General features: G+C 36.1%; 1 protein-coding gene across 7 annotated transcripts in view; it reads left to right on the plus strand.

Moving 5' to 3' along the window:
- Positions 1–12232, plus strand: part of ARHGEF12 (Rho guanine nucleotide exchange factor 12) — a 146469-nt gene that overhangs the window by 42813 nt on the left and 91424 nt on the right. The window lies entirely within an intron of this gene.

Raw genomic sequence — 12232 nt, forward strand, 5'->3', positions numbered from 1 at the left:
CTTTTGGGATTTTTTTCATGTTTTAAAAACTGATTTGAGCTAAAGGAAGGAAATTTCTAGTTTTGAAAACCTGTGTTTTAATTGCTTAGCTTGAGAACAAAGGTTTTAACATCCAGCATTGCAGGGATATTTTTATTTGAAAGGATAGGAAGCAGCATCCTTCTTTTACCTTTTTAGAACTGAATTGACATAACTTCTCCAGAATCTTATCTAGATACTTTGATTTATTAGTCTATAAATTATGATTTAATTATCTGAAGCTTCAGGATGTTGTTTTCCTTTAATACCTAAGAGACCTTGGATGGGGTCTGAGGGGGCACAGGGATTAATCCTGTAGTGGGGGAAGGGAATGTTTTTACAGAATAATCTTTGTGATTGTTTTTTCATTTGAAGCCAAATTAAAATATACAGTCATTTGGAAATGATAATATCTGTAACATTAGATATTCTTATCAATTTGAATTATTGTATCCTTTGTTCAGTTTCTGGTATTTTTGCTTTTGTCAGCTAAAATGTTGGTTATAAATATGAAGGAGCTGCCAGATTACTATGTGATGGCACTGGAATTGCAATTCTGAATATATTTTTTGCATTCATATCTCTGAATACAAGAGCAGAGGCGTGAATGTGAAAAGTAGAAGTGGTATAAAATGCTGCGGGCTTTTTTATTTTCTCCTGAAGATGTTTTTCATGGTAGAAGTTATTTTCTTATAAACAGAAAGACCTGGGACCATAGTTTTACTAAAAAGTGTTTAGTTCTACATACTGCTCTAGAAAAGATAGACCAAAAACATTTTAAAGCATATTCTGAAGCTTTCAGTTAATTTGAATATCTCTGTCATAGTGATATGAGTTATCCTGCTGTTGGCCATATTTTGAAAGCTAGTTGGCTCCTCAGAATACTAACAAATTAGCAAATGCTTATTGAGTTGACATTATGTTCAGCACTTTAAAAATAGATAGGGTTTTATAGTCTGGTAGAGGGTATAAAAATTTATACATATGATGAACTTTTTGTGTGCTGGAATATAAGTATTACTCACATACTTATGTACTGACATAGTTATTTTGCATAAACTACTACAATTAATCCTCATTAACAACCTAGTCACAGAATTATCACCATCTCTCACTTATAGGTAGAAGTTATTTTCAGAGGCTAAGTAATTGATCATAAGTAACAAAACCATAAAGTGATGAAGCCCAGGTCAGTTAGTCAAAACTCTTTCCACAGTTTCCTTATGAGAGATTAAAACGTTTTATCACAGTTATTTCACACCATGAAGAGTGATGCTAATAGAGTGAATAGGTGTCCGAATCTCTGCCAGATATTGAGTGATTGGATAAATCATTTAACATCATATCTGTAAAGTGTGAACATTGGACTAGGTCACCCAGCTGAGTTCTAACATTGTATGGACTCTATTCAGTGTAAGTTCTAACATTGTATGGACTCTATTCAGTGTAAGAGATTTTCAGATGTGATTCGTGGAAACAAATCTCATTACTTTGAAGGGTTTTTTTGTTTTGTTTTGTTGTTTTTTTGCTGCACCCACAACGTGTGGAAGTTCCCAGGCCAGGGATCAAACCCATGCCACAGCAATGACCAGAGCTGCTGTAATGACAATGCCATCTTCAACCTGCTGAGCTACCAGGGAATTTCGCATATACATTTTTTAAGAAGGAAGGATTTCAGAGTATTTCTCAATATAGTGCTCTTTTAAATGGGTGAATTATACCAGTGCCAACATTCTAGCATTGCAAGGGAAGTCTTAACTAAACATTTTTACTATTTTTTCTGCTATGTAATAGTTGTGACATAAATTTGAGTTATAAGAACATGATGGGGAAGTAGAAACTATAGATACATAAAATGAACATTAAAATAAACTTTTTATCATAAATTTATGGATTTTCTTATTCACTGAAAATTAGTGGTAATGCATAAAATCATATTACTTTAGCAGTGTATTTCAGATTTAGTCTAACCGTTGCATTTTACAGATGATGTTAAGTGAATGTTTGGGGGAGTCCCATCTACCTTCATGATTTCTGTTACCATGCAGATGTCATCCAAATCTGAATTTCCAGATCAGTCTCTTCTCTGAATTCCAGTCTTTAGTAGGTCCTTACTTATGATATCTGGGAGGTGCCTTGACAAACATAAAACTGCTTATTTCCGAAACTTGCTCTTGCGTTTGTTTCCATGGTGAATGGCACAATCAGATGTTTTGTTATCTAAGCCAACATCTTTGGAGTTCCTTTCCCTCCTCTTTTTCTAAATCTGCTGGAGCTTCAGTATTTATTTCCATATTATTACTCTTTACTTCATTGCCTTTGTTATTGCAGTCTTCGTCATTTTTTAATCTGTAACATTATTATATTCTAATTAATTTTCCAGCCCTCATACCTTCCTCCCCATTCTTCATTCCTGTTTGCAAGGCAGTATTTCTAAAATACGTATTGAATCATATTACTGCCTGGCTTGAAATCTGTTGGTATTCCTACATTGTCTTTAGCTGGGGTTCTTTGGGGAGGAATGTTACGGACCTCTTTTGGAACCTTCTCTAGAGTTTCACAGTCCAGAATATTCAATCCCTATAAAAGCTGAAACCTGGATTAAGAACCTTTCTACAGACCAATGTTTAAATTCCTCTGAGTGGAATATAGACCCCCCTTTTATCTGGCTACTGTTTATTCTCCAGACATCATTACTCTCCTCCCACCCAACTTTGACCATACTGAGCTACTGCATTTTCTCCAAACACATCAGCATATGCTTCTTCCCTTGCTTAGAGTTTCTCTCTCTCTCTCTCTCTCTCTCTCTCTCTCTCTCTTTCTTTTGCTTTTTAGGGCCACACTCGTGGCTTATGGAGATTCCCAGACTAGGGGTCAAATTGGAGCTACAGCTGCTGGCTATGGCCACAGCCACAGCCGCAGCAATGCAGGATCCGAGCCGAGTCTGTGACCTCCACCACATCTCAGGGCAGTGCTGGATCCTTAACCCACTGAGCGAGGTCAGGGATTGAGCCTGAAATCTCACAGTTCCTAGTCAGATTCCTTTCTGCTGCGCCATGACAGGAACTCCCTTTTTTTTGTTTTGTTTTTTTTTCTTTCCCCTTCGTTTTTGTCTTCTTAGGGCCACAGCCGAGGCATATGGACATTCCCAGGCCAGGAGTCGAATTGGAGCTGTAGCCGCTGACCTATACCACTGCCACAGCAATGCAGGATCCGTAACCCACTGTGGCCAGGAATCAAACCTGTGTTCTCCTGGATGCTAGTCAGATTGTTTCCGCTGAGCCATGATGGGAACTCCACTTAGAGTTTCTCTACTTGACTTTTTTCTTTAGGTGAAGTATTCCTTCATTCAACAAATATTTATTGAACATTTTGAGGAACTGTGTCAGATGCCAGATTTACTGTGTACTTATGGAGCTGTCTAATGATATAAACCAACATTAAACACAAAATAATTGAAACTATAAAATGTGGTAAAAATGTCTTAAAAAATAGGACAGGGTAATTATGGGAGACAGTAACAAGAGGAGCTTAGTTTAAATTGGGAAACAAGTCAGGATATGCCTTTCTGAAGTAGCATCCTTTAGGTAGAGACCTAAAATATATCAGGAGTTGGGTTGGCAAAGAGAGTGTCCCAAATGGAGCAGAATGTAAGATTCCTTTTTTAGGGGGAAGCATGCAAGGGAGAAGGAAGACCACTGTGGCTAGAGCATAGGGAGTGAGCAGAAGGGTGGCAAAAGTTGAGATTAGAAAGGTAACAAAAGAGCTATCTATGTTTTATATTTGGGCCTTGCGTGTCATGTTTGGTGCTTGGATTTTTTTTTTTTCCCCTAAATGCAGTGGGAAGCTATTAAAAGAATTTAAACAAAGGAGGGATATGCCAAAATTTGTTTTGAAATTGTATGGCTGTATGGGAAAATGAATTGGAAGATGTGTGTAAGAGTAGAAGGGGCAAGACCTATTAAACTACTGCAATAATCTAGTTTTGAGATGAGGTGGCTAGCTCTAAGCTAACAATGGTGAAGGTTGGAAATAGACAAATTTGAGATATGTGTTGAAGGTAAAATCAGTAGAATGTGATGATGATTTTCAGCTCCATGAAGACAGTGACATTTATTTTGTGTCTTCAGTCTCTTGAGCATTGCTTGGTATACAGCTAATGCCTAATAAATATTGTTGGATGGATGGGAAGTGGGATGTATTGAATGTGAGGCCTGAGGGAGAGAAAAGTGTCATTAATGACTTTTAGGTTTCTGACTAGATCAGCTAAGTGCATGTAGGTCTATTTATTGAGATGGAGAAGAAAATTTTGAGAGGCAGAGTAAGAATTTTGTTTTAGATTTATTGAATTTGAGATGCCAGTGGGATATCTAAATTGCTCTGCCCAGATGGCAGTTGTTTGGAGCCCAGAAGGTTGAGGAAGTCCATCTGACAGTGGATAAATATTACCCATTCTTTCATTGGATAAATATTTATTGACTATCTCTGTGCCTAGTACTGTCCTGGGATACAGCAATGAACCAGAGATCCTTGTGTTATAGAGCTTATATTCCTATAGTTTAGTGGGGTGGGTGATAGATCAACAAATAAATGCTTTTTACAAAATGAGTACTATATGCAGAAGTACCATATGGGGTATAGTAAGGGCACAAGATGAAGACAAATTTTCCATTGAGGAAATAGCAGTCTTTTATTGGATGGCAGTGGGGGTGGCTTTTGTTAGAGGTATATATTAACTTCTCTATGTTAAATGATTCAGTGCTTACCCTCAATTCTTTTACCTTAGCTTCTACATTCCTGAATTTTTGTTGTTGTTTGTTTTTTTCTTTTTAGGGCTGCGCCTGTGGCATATAGAAGTTTCTAGGCTAGGGGTCCAATTGGAGCTGCAGCTCCCAGCCTTCACTGCAGCCACAGCAGTGCCAGATCTGAGCCACATCTGCAACCTTTGCTGCAGCTTGCGGCAATGCCGGATCGTTAACCCATTGGATGAGGCCAGGGTTGAACCTGCATCCTCTTGGATACTAGTAGGGTTCTTAACCTGCTGAGCCACAGTGAGTTCTAAGGTTCTCTGTGTTGTGTTCTGAGGGCAGTTGCTCTTTCTGTCTTTATCTCCACTTTACCTCCAGCATTATCTTAAACCTAGGAATGTGTTAACATGTTGTTGTTGTTTTTTCTTTAATTTTACTTCCTCCTATTGTTCTGGGTTTCTGCAGAGTCCCCTACTCCCTTGTTCTAGCCACACATCTGGATAATTGTCTTCATTTCAGATATATGATCCTTAGGCTTAGAGAAATCTCTTTCCTGTTCAGGTCTACCAAGTCTTCCTTGGTATGGATCCAGAATTTAATTGATTTGGCAAGTATATTTTGTAATTAGTGATATAAGACTGTAATCATGTCCTTCTTCCATGGAAGATGGATTTTCCCCCCCTCTACTTTTGCTTTTAGTGTTGAGGAAGGCTAGTGGAGTAAAATTGCTTTTGTTGTTTTCCATCTTTACCTGGAGTTTAATGGAGATTTGTTGAAGAAATGAATGGTTGGTGAGAATGTGTTACCAGGAAGAAACACATTCAGGTGGAAACAGGTTTCTCTTCAGATGTGTAGCTGGCAAGTTGCCCATGTGGCAAGTAGATGTTAACTAACTTCTCCACCAGGTGTTGAGAGTGGAGACAGATTCTGTAGGGTTGGGAATTGTTTTGTAACCAGTTTATATTGGCTTATCTTTGCCTAAAACTAATAAAGGATATGAATGCTTTTCTAGCTAAGTATTTTGTAGTTATTTCAGATCTAGTTTTCTGATTCTCACTCATGTGCAAACTTAGTTAACTGTAAAAAGCTATACGAAGGAAGTTTTGTTGTAAGGCAGTAGTCTAAAGGTTGAGAGTAGGTTCTGTAGTTAGGTTATGAGGGTTTCAATCAAAAGTAATCCATCTACTAATTATCTAAGTTGTATAAGTTAACTTTGAAACTCACATTTTTCTGCCATAAAATGAAGCTAAAATAATATTTATACCTTTGAATTTTTGTTGGAATAAAATGAACTAATACATGTATAATGTACTTAATGTAGAGACTAATGTAGGGTAAGTACTCAAAACTACTCAAGTAAGTTTTAGCTAATATTAGCATGATTTTAATTGTTAATAATTATTCTTATGAATAATGGAGGACATATATATGAAGCCATCTGCCTAGCATAATTTTTAACAACCAAATGTAACCTCAAGTTATTGAGCATTCCGTAGCTAATTACCATTCTTCCCAAATGAGTATTTTCCAGGGAATCCAACCTCAGGAAATACAGACCAGCTTACTGTGTTATTCTTTATTTCTCTAATTTACATTTATTTCCAGCCAGTTTATCTTCTCTTTAAATACAAATTCAAACAGAATGGTTTTTCTCATAAAAATTCAGAAACCTTTGTTCTGATGATGAACCTATTTAAATTTGGGTTTGAGCACTGATAGAAAACTAACCTGGGTTCCGCTAATGGGGAATCTGTCCATTCACCCCACTTCACCCTCCCAGGGTAGAGTTTTTTTTCAGGAATTAAATAGCTTTATCTAGCAGGGTCTTCCTGCCACTGGCAGGAATAGTACAAAGGCCACATTGAGCATAGCTGCTGGGGAAACCCTTTTTCCTTCTCTGGCCTGTAAATGCTGTTCTGTCTCTGTGAAAAGCCCTGACATCAGCTCTTGGAAAAATCCAATTGCTTGTGTTAGAACAGGGCTCAAAACACTTGCCTGGGCACAGACTAAATGGCTGAACTATGGTTCTGAGTTTACCAGATGCCTCTCAATCATGTCATACTTTAAAAAAAAAAAAAAAAAAAGCTGAGTTTCAGACGTTATCTAGAGAAATTAGGATAGAAAGGACAATCTAACAGCTACCCCCCCTTTCTTGGCTAGTTTATCTTCATTTTATTCTTCTTCCTAAATAAAATCTAACTTCAAGATAATGTGGAATTCAGACTTGGATTTCTGATATATCAAGCTTCTTCTCCCTGTGACCTTTGTACTGGCTCTTCCGAAGCTTTGCCTATAACTCTGGTCCAAATCTTTTCTCATGGCTGACATCTTTACCTCATTTAGGTCTCAGCTCAAATGCCCTAGAGGTCTTTGAAGAAACTAAATTAACCCATTTAGTCACAGATACATCTCTTTTTTACTTTTCTCATAGAACTTACCACTATCTGAAATTATTTGGTACAATTATTTGTTTCTCTGTCTGCTGTCCTCTTGTACAATGTAAATTTCTTTAGCCCTAAGGCCCTATGTGTTCACTCAGGTAACCTCTAGTGTCTAGAACAGTGCTTGGCACAGATTGCTGTTTGTGTAATTTAGTATGTACTTGTTTGCCCATAACAGGAAACTGACTTAAACAAGACCTTTACTGGCTTACCTAAAAGGTCTAGAGATAGGGTTGAGGGAGTTTTCATTTAGTGTAACTGTGTCAATGGCCCAAGTTCTTTCCATTTATAAATTTTGCCATCATTAGTGTTAGCTTCCTCTTAAACTAGTCCTTAAGATTGAATACTAAGTATCCAATCAGAGCTACTTGCTTCCTATTCATGTCCAGCAGAAGAGAAAAAGAAGTTTCATGTGGTTTTCTCTTAAGAGAAAGAAAATACTTTCACAGATGCATCCAGTAAACTTTGTTTCTATTCTCATAGTTTCTTTCTGAATCAATCACTTAACCAAAGAATGGAATTGCCATTAGGCCAAAAACTGCCATCTCTGTTGCTGCAAATGGAGTCACCTTCCCCTGGTTCAGCTGGGCTCTGAGGAAAGAAATAGATAAAATAGTAGTAGAAGGAAATTGGGGTTTCTGGGATTGGGAATCAATTATATCCTCATAATTATAAATAAAACATTTTGTAAATGAATGAATTCATTTATAAAACATGTTAAATTGTCAGGTATATACTCAGTACTATACTAGTTAATTGCAATACAAAACCAGATAGAAAATGGTCTTTACCTTCAGATAATTTAAGGTAGAGTGATAACAGAATATTAAAATTGTTTTAAAAATCAATCAACTACAATATGACTGTAGCTAATATTGCTGTGTAATATATATACACATTTGTTTAGAGCATTAATTCTAAGTTCTTATCACAAGGAGAAATTTTTTTCCTTTTTTTCTTCTTTCTTTCCTTTTAATTGTATCTATATAAGAAGATCTATGTTGCTAGAACCTATTGTGGTAATCATTTAACAGTATGTGTAAATCAAGCCATCATGCTGTACACCTTAAACTTACACAGTGCTAAGTTTCAATTATTTCTCAATAAAACTGGAGAAAAAATCGATTGAGTAAAATAATCCAAAAGAAAGTGGAAAAGTGAAAAAGGGAAACAACAGATGGGAGAAATAAAAAGGAAATAGCAAGGTTATAGACTTAAACCTAAATATATCAGTAATCACATTAAAGGTGAATGGCCTAGACACCCCAATTAAAAAGCAGAGATTATTAAACAGCAAAGCCCAACTATATGCTGCCTGTAAGAAACACACCTTAAAAATAAATACGTAATTTAAAAGTAAAAGGATGGAAAAAGATATACCTTGCTAACAGTAATCAAGCAAAAGTTAGTGAGTACATTAATATCAGATAAAGTAGATTTCAGAACAAAAATATTAGGAATAAATAAAGTCATCCCATTCCATATTTTTCAGAGCAAAAATATTACTAGGAATAAAGAAAGTCATTCCATGATAAAGGGGTCAATAAAAAAACGTGGACATGCTAAACTCATGAAACAGGGAGTTCCCATCATGGTGCAACAGATATGACTCTGACCAGGAACCATGAGGTTTTAAGTTTGATCCCTGGCCTCGCTCAGTAGGTTGATGATCTGGCATTGCCATGAGCTGTGGTGTAGGTCACGGGCGTGGCTCGGATCTGGCATTGCTATGGCTCTGGCTTAGGCCAGCAGCTACAGCTCTGATTAGACCCCTAGCCTGGGAACCTCCATGTGCCACAGGTGCAGCCCTAAAAAGACAAAAAAAGACACACACAGAACAAAACAACTCATGAAACAGAAACTGACATAGCTGCACTGACAGACAAATCTACAATCATTAACAGTGACTTCAGTATCCCCCAATACTCTCAATAATTGAAAGAAGTAGACAGAAAATCAGCAAGGATATAGAATACTTAACACTACTGACCAATTTGACCTAATTGCATTTATAGAACATTCCAGCCAAAAACATAATACAACGCCTCCCCCCCCCTTTTTTTCCCAAGGGAACATGGAACATAGTATGACATTCTGGACCTTCAAAATAAGTTTGAATAAATTAAAAGGACTCAAGTCATATAAAGTATGTTCTATGACCACAATGAAATTAGGTTAGAAATCAGTAAAAGAAAGATTTCCCCAATATTTGGAAATTAGATAGAATTCTGAATAACCTATGGATCAAAGAAGAAATCAAAAGGGAAATGGGAAATTATTTTGTGCTGAATGAAAATAAAAACCCAACATATCAGAATTTGTGGGATGCTACTAAAATTACTTAGAAAGTTATAGCAATAAACACCTATTTGAAAAGATGAAAGGTCTAAAGTTAATGACATCAACTTCTGCTTTAAGAAACTATAAAAAGAAGAGCAAATTAAAACCAAATTAAGGGAAGAAAAGACATAAAGATCAAGTAGGAGTCAGTGAAGTAGAAACTGAGAAAATCAGTGAAAACAAAAGCTGGTTCTTTTAAGAATATCAATAAAGTTGTTAAACCTCTAGCCAGGCTGATCAGGAATAAAGCAGAGAAGACAAACACTATCACTTTCAGAAATGAAAAGAAAGACATCGCTACAGATTCTACAAGTATTAAAAGGATAATAAGGGAATATTATGACTATCATCTCAATAAACTTAGCAATTTAGGTGGATTGTGCTTTGAAATTTTAGAAATCCCAACAACATAAATATAAGTATATATACCTATATATTATATAATATATAAATAGGAACATATAAGATACATATATGAGCATATAAAACACATGTATTTTATATATGTGTTTTCATGTATATGTGTATACACACAACATAGATGGGAGCTAGGTTTCTCATTGTCAGGAAAGTTAAGCAAAGAGGGAAGATGAATGTAACTGGATTAGAATCAGAGACATTAGAATCAGAACTCATGTTTAGGTTAATAAATATGCAGATGGATAGATAACAGAAACAATTATAGGTGTGTGTGTATTACATGAGTTAGTATACTCACATGAATCTTAGCTCTCTGCTGAGAAGGCCAAGTGCTGACATCCAGTAGCAGCAAACACACTCAGTATCCAGATCTTGGTTTCTAAATACCATTGTCCAATAAAATGGCTCCTTGGATAAATTACTGATCCTGGGGCTGGAGTAGGGAAGATACAAGATGAACTTAGATCACTTTATAGTGTCAGAAAAAAGGAAGTGCTCAAAAAACAAAAGGTTTGGGTCGTGCACAAGGACACAGGTGCCAACCTGAAAGAACTCTCAGTGACTTAAGATGGAATAATTTGAGCAAGAAAATAAATGACATAGTAGTGGATTAGAACCCCAATACATGAGTGAATGCTGATAGAAATAATTGCGTAAATAAATACAGGAGAAGATACAAGTTTTCCTTACAGGAAAAATTCCAAATATATGTATGTTCTCCCTCTAAGAGATGGAGTTTTATCTCCCCAACCCCTAGTGTGGATTGGATTTAGTGACTTGCTTCTAAATAATAGAGTATGGAAAGGGAAAAAAATGGGACTTTACAGGAAGAAGTTTGACAAACCCTGTCTTAACCAAATAACCAATGTTAACATCACTAGTAATAAGTCAAATTGATGTTGTATATCCCCTGATATATGATGAGAAGGGCATTTCACCTCTGTGGTATTCCAGAAATAGGCCTACATAATATATGTACAACTGATTTTCCATAAAAGTATAAAGGCAGTTCATTAGAGAAAGAATGGTCTTTTCAAGAAATGATGCTGGAACAATGGGATATCCATATACGAAGAAAGAAATTTTCTTTCCCTACTTCATGCCCATGTTCAGGGTCTTTGTATCACATACCTCATGGACTATACAAGAATTATTGCAAAATATATCATAAACCTAAAAGTAAAATTGAAAATTATTAAACTTTTGAAGAAAATTTAAGAGACAATCTTTGTGATTTTGTTAGGCAAAGGTTTTTTGGATATGACACCAAAAATGTGTGCAGGGACTATTTCCGAATGAGATCACATTCACAGGTACTAGGGGTTAGAACTTCAACATAACTTTTTGGAGGACAGAATTCAATCCATAACAAATGGAATGGTTCCCAGTTTAGGGATTGCTTTCATGTTTAATGCAGCAGAACTGAGAATTTCCCTATGTACTTAGTGCAGTTTCCATACTGTGTAAGTAAGGTATCTTCTATGTTTGTGCTTATTTTTCTCTTCAGATGTAATAATGGTGTTGTAATCAATAAATATGAATTCATTTGAAAATGCCAAGAGTTTGTTGTAGCTTTTTGGTGCTTATTTAATTTGTGGATGATAAACCTCTAACTGCTATTATGTAGATCTCTATTTCATCTGTTTTTCCTTTTAGCAGAAATAGTGTCTTTCACCTATTTTGTGCCACACTCCCATTATGTGGATCTCTATTTTGTTTGTTTTTACTTTTAACAGAAATAGAGTCTCTTTCACCTATTTTGTGCCATGCTTTGACACTTGGACACCAAAGTAATGTTACCTTGGCCCTTTTTCTTACAGAGTCTGTTGCTAAAGCAGCTCCTTCAGATTTTTGCTTCTATGTGATTCCATAAGGGTTAGCACTGAGTTCGTGGGATTGAGCTAGGGAACTGCTATGTCCTCTCTTTTCTCTTTACGTAGCATACACACAAACTCCTCTGTATTTCTAGTCCATCTCCCATATGGATTCCTTACTACAGATAAATTCATCTTCAAGAAGGAATCAAGAGGGAGTGCATAACTTGAGTTAAAAGGAAATTTTGTTACAACATTATTTATTATACTGAAAAAATGAATCTAGCTTAAGACTTTACAAAAGGAAATTGTTTAATTAAATAGCCATATCACAAAGCATTTTGCAGCTGTCAAGAATTATCTAGAATTCCCTGATGGCCTAGTGGGTCAAGGATCTGGCCTTGTCTCTGCTGTGGCTTGGGTCCCTCCTGAGGCGCAGATTTGATCCCAG

The sequence above is a fragment of the Sus scrofa genome, chromosome 9 (genome assembly GCF_000003025.6).
Source record: "Sus scrofa isolate TJ Tabasco breed Duroc chromosome 9, Sscrofa11.1, whole genome shotgun sequence".
Taxonomy (NCBI): Eukaryota; Metazoa; Chordata; class Mammalia; order Artiodactyla; family Suidae; genus Sus; species Sus scrofa.